The sequence below is a fragment of the Loxodonta africana genome, chromosome 3 (genome assembly GCF_030014295.1).
Source record: "Loxodonta africana isolate mLoxAfr1 chromosome 3, mLoxAfr1.hap2, whole genome shotgun sequence".
NCBI lineage: Eukaryota > Metazoa > Chordata > Mammalia > Proboscidea > Elephantidae > Loxodonta > Loxodonta africana.
In genome coordinates, this window is record NC_087344.1 from 149,795,778 (window position 1) to 149,805,367 (window position 9,590).

The 9,590-nt window shown below is 44.9% G+C and overlaps 2 non-coding genes across 2 annotated transcripts; one reads left to right on the plus strand and one right to left on the minus strand.

Moving 5' to 3' along the window:
* Nucleotides 1-1,259: 1,259 nt before the first annotated feature.
* TRNAK-CUU (transfer RNA lysine (anticodon CUU)) lies at nt 1,260-1,332 on the plus strand. The gene has a single exon. It is a non-coding gene; the product is annotated as a tRNA-Lys (tRNA).
* Nucleotides 1,333-8,525: 7,193 nt separating this feature from the next.
* Nucleotides 8,526-8,599, minus strand: TRNAN-GUU (transfer RNA asparagine (anticodon GUU)). Its single transcript has one exon. It is a non-coding gene; the product is annotated as a tRNA-Asn (tRNA).
* Between the last annotated feature and the right edge of the window lie 991 nt (nt 8,600-9,590).

A 9,590-nucleotide genomic window follows, 5' to 3' on the forward strand; every position in this document is an offset into this window, starting at 1 on the left:
TACCTGGCTTTTTTTTTTTTTCCCAGGCAAGCAGCGTCGTGTTTTTTAAACATATTCGTCCACATTGTTGCCTGCCTGCTTCACTAGTTAATTTCTACAACATTAACGCAGGTCATTCCAAAGTGTGAATGTACCAGTATTGATGGGCAATTGGATTATTTCTAGTTATTTGCGCGTGATCAAGGCTGCTATGAATATTTTTGGATGAGTCTTTTGTGTCCGTGTGCATCCATTTCCCTTGAGAACTCATATACGGTCGTTCTGGGCAGTGGCTTTGATGGTATAGCGGTTAGGAGTCTGTGCTGTAGACCTCGGTCAACCTCGGTTCAAATCCCAATCGAGGCAGGTAGTTGCAACTTGCCTCAGCAACCCTGTCTTTTCGAAGTAGTAATTCTGCTTTCGCTGGAGGCAGCCTCTCAGGAGCGCAGTCAAAGAATCGGTGAATAATAGTTTCCAGCATCCACACGGAGAGACGCTTCAGGGCAAAATGAAAATCCGCGGGAGTAGTAACCAAAGCTACATGGGCAGTCTCCTTTGACCTTCACCGGAACAGCGGAGAGGACCCATCTAGAGGATGACCCCGGAGCTCATCGCGTCTTTCAGAGGTTGGAGATCTGAACGCTTTTGAGGCGAGGAGCCAAGTATCCCGCGGGCAAATACGCATGCGGCCCTGAATCCAATCTGAGTTTAAATCTCGGTGAGACCTTTGTATCCAAAGAATATGCTGTTTCATTCAGTCCACACAAAATTTTAGTATTTAAAAACAAAATCGTGCTCCCAAACATATAGTGTATTGGACGTACTTTCCAATATCGCGTGGCCCTCTTCCTTCTGCCCCCTCCCCCACCATGGTTTAGGGGAGAAAAGGGTTTTGGACTGGGAAGAATGAGCTTGGGCTGCAGCTCCAAATCCCAGGAGCAGGTTTCCGCTCTCCTCCTGCTCCCCGCGGCTGGTTGCGGCACTCATCCCCCTCCCCTCGTGCTCTTTCGGAGCCGGAGTCCTCGAAACCAGGTTCTCAGAGTGACCGGGTCCGGAAGGAATTTTCGGAAATATCCGGGTTTCAGGACTCTTGATTCCCAAGTCCTGTGAGTCCGCCTGACCCTGCGCAAGCTGTCTTAGAGTCTCTAGTTTTTCACTGGTAAAAGGTAGACACTGCCTCCGTGAAATTCTGAACTCAGAGATTACTTTCATGCTAAGACTGTTGACTCTCCCTCTCTAAAAAGACAACAATAATTCTGTAGGAGGAAGACAACTGTGATGCCCGACTAGCTCAGTCGGTAGAGCATGAGACTCTTAATCTCAGGGTCGTGGGTTCGAGCCCCACGTTGGGCGAGTACTTTTGTACTCCCTTCTTTTTTTTTTTTTTCCATTGTTAGAGAATCTTCTCTAGTCGCTTACCAACAGAATTAAAGAGAAAAGAAAAGCAAAGCCCATTGCCATGGCGTGAATTACGATTTACAATAAATTTTTTTTTTTTTTTTTTTTTATAGAACGGAGTAGAACTGCCCCATAGGGTTTCCAAGAACCTCTGGTGAATTTGAACTGTCGACCTTTTGATTGGCAGCGGAGGTCTTAACCACTTCCCAACCTGAGCTCCACTAACAGAATTAATTAAAACTATATATATATATTTATGGAGCTTCTAAATTGCCAGTTGCTGCCATTGAGATATCCTCTCACTTACTTTGGACATGTTATTAGAAGGGACCACTACCTGGAGACAGACATTATGCTTGGTAGAGGGTCTGTGAAAGAGAGGAAGAACCTCAGCGAGGTGGATTGACACAGTGGCTACAACAATGGGCTCAAACATAGCAAGGATTGTGAGCCTGGTGCAGGACTGGCAATGTTTCATTCTGTTGTACATACGGTGGCCAAGAGTAGGAACCCACTGGAGGGCACCTAACAACAGCAACAATGTATTTTCGAGAGAGGGAAGAAATATATATTTGAGTGCATGTGGTGAAATTTTACGTAATAAAACCTACACCTACTCAATGACTTCTACAAGTACAATTTAGTGACATTGATTACATTCTTCAAGCTGTGTGACCATTCTCACTAACCTTTTCCAAATCCTTTTGCTGGGAAATGATTTATCCTTACACATAAAAAGTGATTCCCCAAGAACAAGAGGCCTTGGAGGCATTTAAAGAACTGCCCTGAGGCTTGCGAAGAACTACCCTGAGACCATCTCTCCACTTGCCTCCCTATCCTCCCTGGGAGGCAGCCATGGGACAGTTTCTCATCGCCTGCCAGGTTCTGATGAGAAATCAGGTTTTATGGTCTGTTCACCCTCAGGCTATAGCTGCAAACTATAAAACTGCTTAGCTGCAGTCTAGAATTGGCTCATCGGCAACAGGTATCCCACAACTCTTGCTGTAGTCATCAGGCCCCTTTTTTCCCCATGTCTTCCTTCTTGGTGTGTGGGATTAGAACCCAGGCACCTTTGGCTACTCATCCTTTTGTTGTCTACGTAAGTAATAAATTGTCTGAATCTAAAATCACCCATGCCTTGGCCTTGTTCACACAAAATTGGGTGATGGGTCACCTTTCTGTGGCCTTTCTAGACATGATCTTATAACTCCCACCCAAGTGATTGGGCAGGACTCTGTAATAGGCTAACTGTGGCCCACCAAGGGGATTGGTTAGTTTTGCCATCTTGCCAGACTGAAATGAGCCACCCCAGAGGTAGGGAAGAGAGAATCCCACTACTACCAAGGGAGAATAGCCAGGAGCCAGCATGCCCTTTGGACCCAGGATCCCTGCCCTGGGAAGCTGCTGGAAGTTGGCGTCTAATCTGTTACTTCCCTAACAAACCTCGTAATCCTGAGTATGGTCTACGAGTTCTGGGTGGCCATTGCAATGAGTTATTGGACCCAACAGAGAAGCAGAGAGCGCCGTGGGAGGGATGGTTGGTGTCAGAATCAGTAAAGATGCAAAGAGAGGAGGCATGTCTGACCTCTGCCTCATAGGAATCAACCTTGAGCTGTTAATTTTGATTCTCCTTCCCCCTTGTGATGTTAGAGGAGGCCAGATACCACTCCCACACCATTCTTGCCATTCTTGCATCTTGTCTGCTGCTGTGTGCTTGACGAATTTATGTTTTTTTTTCTTTTCCCATAAGAATTCTGAAAATTTTTAAGTAGTTAAATGTAACAATCTTCCCCTTAAGGCATCTGAGTTTTCTGTCAGGCTTAGAAAGTCTTTTCAATATTTTACCAGTTTGTTGTCTTTTGACTTTTGTAGGGAAATGGCTCTGCCTATGAGACTATAAAATTTTCACTGAAGGTAGTTTTGAAGGAAGAAGGGTGTATTTATTCTTCTGCTAATGAACTGACTAGAGATACAATTAGCTCCCAGAACTTCTGTGACACATTCCCTGAGGTTCTCTGAAGCCCCTACCTGCTGAGGATTGAGGAAGTTTCCCAGGACCTCCAGCTCAAGATGACTGCACTCTGTATAAGAGGTGAATGCAGTCACCAAAGGATGGTGCAACATCCCAGCACTAGCAACAGCGAAGAGTCATTACCATCCCTAGACCTGGTGGGGAAGGAGAGAGTGAGATTTCTGGAACCTGGATGAAGTCATAGTTGTAGCTAAGCCTGCAGCTGTCATAGAGTGTCCCTGAACAATAACTGTGGACTTCACATATGGAACACAACCTCTGCCAGCTGCAGGGAATAATTACCTACCCCCCCCCCAGATAATATTCTTGCCACCCTTCTACCTCCAGTTAATGCATCCCGTGGGCTGTATCCTCCAAGAATCAAGTGGGCAAGGGAAACTTGTCATGCAGGGGTCAGCCTCCTGGGACATAAAATGGAGTGGATAATGGTGAGAATGGATCTAGAGGGACAAATGCAGAATACCCAGCACACACGGCTTTTTCATTCTTAAGATTTTTGTTGTGATTAATTTTGTCATTGGCCGAATTCGGGTGTCACTAGGCTTTTTTTTTTTTTTTTTGGAAATTCTCTATTTCCTTATTTATATGAGAATGAGTTTGCTGTCTTTGGGCCTGTGTCACGTCTTGACTAGAAATTTATCTATCTGAATGTATTGATTTGGTTCACTCTTTCTTTCACTCAGATCATTATAAGCACTGAGATATATTTTCCACCAATCTAAACCAGAGACTCCACCAGCCTGAGACCCGAAGCACTAGATAGTGCCTGGCTACCACTAATGACTGCTTTTTTTTTTTTTTTTTTAACAGGGAACACAACAGAGTTCTGGGCGGAGCAGGAGAAACGTGTGGAGCAGAGCTCGAACTCATATAAAAAGATCAGACTTAATGGTCTGACAGAGACTGAAGGAACCCCTGAAACTATGGCCCCTGGTCACTCTGTTAACCGAGAACTAAAACCATGCCCAAAGCCCACTCTTTAGACAAAGATTAGACAGGACTATAAAACAAAACAAAAAATAATAATAATACATGTGAGGAGTGTGTTTCTTAGTCCAATCAGACACATAAGGCCAAAGGGGTGGCTCCTGTCCAGAGGCAGAATGAGAAGGCAGGAAGGCACGGGAACTGGTCCAATGGACACAGGGGACCCAGGGTGGAAAAGTGGACTGTGCTGTCATATTGTGGGGATTGCAACTAAAATGTAACAAAACAATATGTGTATAAATTTTTGAATGAGAAATTAGCTTGAGCTGTAAACTTTTACCTAAAGCACGACAAAAATAAATGAATAAATAAGTAAATAAAGGGAAACAGCTAAACAACAACAAATATTTCCACGTCATTATCAGAACCTTTATATTTTTGTCAGAGTCTTCCTATTTCATTAAAATAAAGTTCTGTAGCCAATGTATGTTTTGAATACCATAACTGGATTCTCTTTTTCACAAAAAAGTAGTGGTAGTGTTTCTAGAAATAGAAAATGAGGGATTTTTTTCTTTTTAAATTAGCATCTGTGGGCTTCTAGCTCAGAGAAGACTGGAAAAATCAAGGGAAGAAGAAAGGAAAAAAAAAATCCAGTGGAACTTCTGCATTATGAAGCATCAAGAAGTCCGTAAAGACCGCGACTTCCCTGAGCTCTGTGATTGTAGGTTAATGGTCTGCCCTGTGGCTTCAACAGCCTGTGGTCAATTTGGAGGCACAGCAGGTCAATATGGTCTGGTTTGTCTGAGGATTTTAATATCTGTTTTATAGTCGGTCATTTATTTGTTATGAAAGTAATAAAGTCATGCTTGCTGTAAATACAAACAAATGCCTTTAAGATGTAAAGAAGAAATGAAATTCCCGCTGTTCTCAATTCCAATCATAAGAGGTAATTCTTGTTGATATTTTGCTATATGGCCTTTTAAAACAATAGTACAGACGTACAGCTTTATCAATTATATGGACGGAGCGGTGATTGATTGAGGTGCTAGTAGATGCTGTTTAGCCAAGAGACCCAGGAAACCCTCACTCTTACCCTGACAATAATCTGTCTACCCTGACCTATGGGATAAGGAATAGTAACATTTTTTTTTTTACAGGGCTTTCATCCCACTCAGGGAATTCTTATAAACTGAGGGAGAGCACGTGTCTTAGGCTGAAGTCCTAATGTGTTCTTTCTTTGCTTCTCCAAAGCCTAAACTGGATATTATCTCATTATCTCAGATATAGCTGGATGACAGAAGTTAACAAAAAGAGGTGGAAGGGACAAAGCGAGGCAGGGGTGGGGAACTCCTCCCCTGCATGAGTCAGCCTCACCAGTGATGCATCTTTTGTGAAATACAGATTAGAGAGAGCCTCACTTCTGTGCATTTGCTCCACCCTCCTAAACAATTATTAGGCTTCAATACATAGTCTGTATTTGAAACAACGAGGTTAGTATTTGTTCAGTCATTGGGAACTAGCAGCTTAAGTAGAGAAGCTGAAAATTCTCTCACCACATGTGCCTTTCTATGTGCTCCCCGGATAGTCTATTGTCAGACAACCATATGCCAATCCCTCTGGGAGGGGGGAAAGATCACAAAAGTACAAAAAAAAAAAAAAAAAGTCCTACACCCACCTCATGTGTCTCTTCCTAAGAACGTGCAACCTGGTCACTATGGGAAGCATTTTAGATGTTCAAGGGATATCTCTTTAATGTTATCACCCAAATCTCTAAAAGGATCAAAGTAGGAATTAACTCTCGGTAAAATTGTATGAGAATTCATCCTCTATTTCCTAGAACAAGTTTTCATCAGCTACTTTGTCCACCCCAGCTCACCAGACAATATTTTATAGCAAGCACCACATACCAGCACGGACCAAACAATTCCACAAGCACAACAGAACACCCTCTAGTATTAAGTTCCCCCAAATGAAGTATCAAGGATGCAATCTCTCCTCTAGATGCCACAGAAAAAAAGAAGAAAACCATTATTTAAAGTCCTAATCTCACGAAAAATTAAACTTAAAAGTCTTCCCTTTCCAAAACACTTAGTGGACAATAGATAAGAGGTAACTTTGGTGAAGGGTAAGACGGTACACAATACTGGGGAAGCCAGCACAACCTGTACAAGGTAAGGCCATGGTAGCTCCATAGACACATCCAAACTCCCTGAGGAACCGAATTGCTGGGCTGAAGGCTGTGGAGACCACGGTCTCAGGAAACATCTAGCTCAGTTGGCGTAACAGAGTTGGTAAAGAAGATGTTCTACATTCTACTTCGGTGAGTAGAGTCTGGGGTCTTAAAAGCCTGTGCGCAGCCATCTAGGATACTCCACTGGTCTCACGCCTTAGGGAGCAAGGAAGAATGAAGAAAGCTAAAGACACAAGGGAAAGATTAGTCCAAAGGACTACTGGGCCACATCTACCGTGCCTCTACCAGACCGAGCCCATCTGGTGCCCACCTACCACCACTGACTGCTCTCACAGGGGTCACAATAGAGGGTTCCTGGACAGAGCTGGAGAAAAATATAGAACAAAATTCTAACTTAGAAAGAAAGACCAGACCTGGCTGGCCTGGATGGAGACTGGAGAAACCCGGAGAGTATGACCCCCGGATGCCCTTCCAGCTCAGTAATGAAGCCACTCCTGAGGTTCACCCTTCAGCCAAAGATTGAACAGGCCCATAGAGGAAAACAAGACTAAAGGGGTGCACCAGCCCTGGGGCAGGGACTGGAAGGTAGGAGGGAACAGGAAAGCTGGCAATAGGGAATCCAGGGTTGAGAAGGGAGAGTGTTGACACGTCGTGGGGTTTTTAACCAATGTCATACAACAATGTGTGTACTAGCTGTTTGACGAGAAACTAGTTTGTTCTGTAAACCTTCATCTAACGTTCAATTAAAAGGAAAAAAAAAAAGCCTTCCCTTTCCTATTTTTATTTGGCTTAGGACCAGCCATGAAGATCCCACTATGGAGAATGGATGCGTTCTGGGTTCCTCAGCAGCTGCAGCCTGGGCTCTCTGTCACGGGATCGATGGGAACAGGGTTACCTCTGTCCATACCTCTACAGTCAGGGCAATGCCAGCTCAGGTCTGTCCTGCGAAGCACTTTTCCAGAATCCGAGGATTCAGGAGAATACAGAAGAACGTCACAGAGCCAGCCTCTCATCCACAAAATTCCGAGTAATGTGTGAAACCAGCAAGCAACAGCATCCTCCAAGCAAAAGTGATGGGTTTCCACTGCTATTGAAATGCCAGATACTGTGTTGCCCAGAAAAGAGCTTTCTCTCAGAATGTGAGGATAAGACTAGGTACAGCCCCTTTGGGGGACAATTAGACACTAGCTAGCAAAATCAGAAATGCACAAATACCTTGATCTGGCAACACCACATCTGGGAATCCATTTGAGAGAAATATTTGCACGCCTGATTAAAAATATCTGTATAAGCTGTCCTCTGAAGAATTATGACCATAAACATTAGAACCAATGTCATCTCCATCAGTTAAGAAATGCTTAAATATACAATGGTCTATCTGTACTGTGAAAGGATATGCAGTTGTTAAAAGGACAGGGTAGATAACAATGGTGATGATGATGCCACTGAAAACAATTTTAACAGCTGATGTCAGGGGGCATTTATTAAGTGCTAAAATGCTTTATGTGCCTCTCTCATTAAAATCTAGGTTAACCCATGAGGTAAGTACTCCTATTTGCCCCTTTTTATACGTGAAGAAATAGAGACACCCCCAAAATTTGATAACCCTTTCGAAGTCCCACCGTGGCAGAACCAAGATTTCCTTGCAGAGCTTGCAACTGCACCGCAGATGTGGGGTTCTCTGATTCTCCATTATCGGGATTTTTCAGGTTTCCGGGGTGCGCAGTGTAAAACCTCAGTCTCAGGAAGTGAGAGAATCCGTGCAGTGGCTCTGGAATAAATAAACTCCGAAGCGGCTTTCGCTGGCTTTGTGGAAATACATTTTTTGCGGGAAAAAATTCCTTCTTTTATTCCCTTTTATGGGACTTGAATCGTCGCGCAGCAAACTTTGGCGTCTGATTCAAAGTGGATAGAGTTCCAGAGGACTCTGAGAACGAAAGTCGCTAAAAGCCTAAAGCGGCTATTCAGCAGCTACAACGAGCTTAAAGCAAAGCATAGCGTCCCGGGGTGGGCTCGAACCACCAATCTTTCGGTTAACAGCCGAACGCGCTGACCGATTGCGCCACAGAGACACAGAGCCCTCCTTTTTCAAACTTCCTATCTGATGTCAGGAATTGCCCTTTAACCTCAGGCTGGGGACATCTTAACATTGTTCTGGCCTGTTCAACTGCGCGCGCTCCAGAGGCTGGTAGTGTAAGAGACATTTAGGCCGAGAGTCCTGCCTTTGGACACATTTGGGCGTTGACATCGAGCCCGAGTGAGCTGGGGGACTCGGACACCCGCGGCCTAGCGCAGCGGGAGACGCACAGCGGCTGCTCACCACCAGCAGGGGAGGACGCACCACAAACCACCGCCCTACAGGACTCCGCGTTCTGAGATCTGCCGCAGCCTCCCCGCCCGGGGTCCACGCCCCACCCCACCCCGCCTTGGGCCCTGGGACTTTCCGAGGAACGTTGAGAAAGTAACTAACCAAGCGCACTGTGAAGTGCATTATTGTCAGGGGCAACGGTAGGCGGTACTGGTAAGGAATTAGGAAGGACAGCGCGTCAGAGTAAGCTTCATACCAGCTTCAATCGAGTAAAGCTGATTGTTTACTAAGAGTGGGGCAATGTACAGCTGTATCTGTAACTTTAATTCCATATGGAACTGCAAAACCAGTATAGCTTTGTAGCCCTTTGGGTGCTACTTGCACACCTGTATTCTCTCTCTCTCTCTCTCTCTGTTTTTCCTGGCTCGATAATAAACTAAAGTTAAGTTTATTAGTAGGTGTATTCCTTTTGCTTTTGGTGTCGTATTTCTCCCAGAGCCTTCAGAGAGGAAGTGAAGAGCGCCCAGCTCCGGACCACGCAGTGAGGAAGGGGAGGCAGAGAAAGAGTAGGTGCACTTGGAGCCGCGGGAGAAAGTTTCTCTTGTGCCTAAAGAGCTGGGAGAAAAGGGCCCACGATGGTCGTGGAAAGCTTGCAAATTCCAGTAACAGCACTAAGAGGGTGGATCCGTGGCAAGGCTCGGTAGGACCTCATGGGGAAGGTTGAAAGAAACACCTAGATTCTGGTGGTCTTTTCT